We start from the raw sequence: 1706 nt of genomic DNA on the forward strand, positions 1-1706 counted from the left end.
TAATGCGACAGTAATGTAGTAAAAGTTGCTACGAACCTCAAAATATTGCGACAGTGATGTCGGAAGAATTGCTAATGAACTCAAAATGATGCTAACAGTAATGTAGTGATAGTTGCTAAGAAACTCAGTGATGCTTAAAGTAATGTAGAAAGAGTTTCTAACAACCTCAAAGTGATGCTGACAGTCATTTAGTAAGAGTTCCTAATGAACTCAATTTAATGCTACAGTGATGTCGTGAGAATTGTTCAACAACTCAAAATGATGCTAACAGTAATGGAGTGAAAGTTTCGAATAACCTCAAAGAGATGCTGACAGTCATGTAGTAAGAGTTGCTTCGAACCTAAAATAATGCGACAGTAATGTAGTAAAAGTTGCTACGAACCTCAAAATATTGCGACAGTGATGTCGGAAGAATTGCTAATGAACTCAAAATGATGCTAAAAGTAATGTAGTGATAGTTGCGAATCAAGTCAGTAATGCTTTCAGTAATGTAGTAAGTGTTTCGAAGAACCTCAAAGTGATGCTGACAGTCATGTAGTAAGAGTTGCTAAGAACCTCAAAATATTGCACGGGAATGTAGTAAAAGTTGCTACGAACCTCAAAATATTGCGACAGTGATGTCGGAAGAATTGCTAATGAACTCAAGATGATGCTAACAGTAATGGAGTGAAACTTTCGAATAACCTCAAAGTGATGCTGACAGTCATGTAGTAAGTGTTGCTACGAACCTCAAAATAATGCGACAGTAATGTAGTAAAAGTTGCTACGAACCTCAAAATATTGCGACAGTGATGTCGGAAGAATTGCTAATGAACTCAAAATGATGCTAACAGTAATGTAGTGATAGTTGCTAAGTAACTCAGTGATGCTTAAAGTAATGTAGAAAGAGTTTCTAACAACCTCAAATTGATGCTGACAGTCATTTAGTAAGAGTTGCTAATGAACTCAATTTAATGCTACAGTGATGTCGTGAGTATTGCTCAACAACTCAAAATGATGCTAACAGTAATGTAGTGATAGTTGCTAAAAAACTCAAAGTGATGCTGACAATAATGTAGTAAAAGTTGCTACGAACCTCAAAATAATGCAACAATAATGTAGTAAAAGTTGCTACGAACCTCAAAATATTGCGACAGTCATGTAGTAAAAGTTAATACGAACCTCAAAATATTGCGACAGTGATGTCGGAAGAACTGCTAATGAACTCAAAATGATGCGAACAGTAATGAAGTGATAGTTGCTAATCAACTCAGTGATGCTGACAGTAATGTAGTAAGTGTTTCGAACAACCTCAAAGTGATGCTGACAGTCATGTAGTAAGAGTTGCTACGAACCTCAAAATAATGTGACAGTGATGTCAGAAGAATTGTTAATGATCTGAAAATGATGCGACAGTGATGTAGTAAGAATTGCTAGTGAACTCAAAATGATGCTAACAGTAATGGAGTGAAACTTTCGAATAACCTCAAAGTGATGCTGACAGTCATGTAGTAAGTGTTGCTACGAACCTCAAAATAATGCGACAGTAATGTAGTAAAAGTTGCTACGAACCTCAAAATATTGCGACAGTGATGTCGGAAGAATTGCTAATGAACTCAAGATGATGCTAACAGTAATGGAGTGAAACTTTCGAATAACCTCAAAGTGATGCTGACAGTCATGTAGTAAGTGTTGGTACGAACCTCAAAATAATGCGACAGTAATGT

Source organism: Aulostomus chinensis, chromosome 1 (assembly GCF_037954235.1).
Source record: "Aulostomus chinensis isolate RoL2024-O1b breed Wild chromosome 1, RoL_Achi_v1.0, whole genome shotgun sequence".
Lineage (NCBI taxonomy): Eukaryota > Metazoa > Chordata > Actinopteri > Syngnathiformes > Aulostomidae > Aulostomus > Aulostomus chinensis.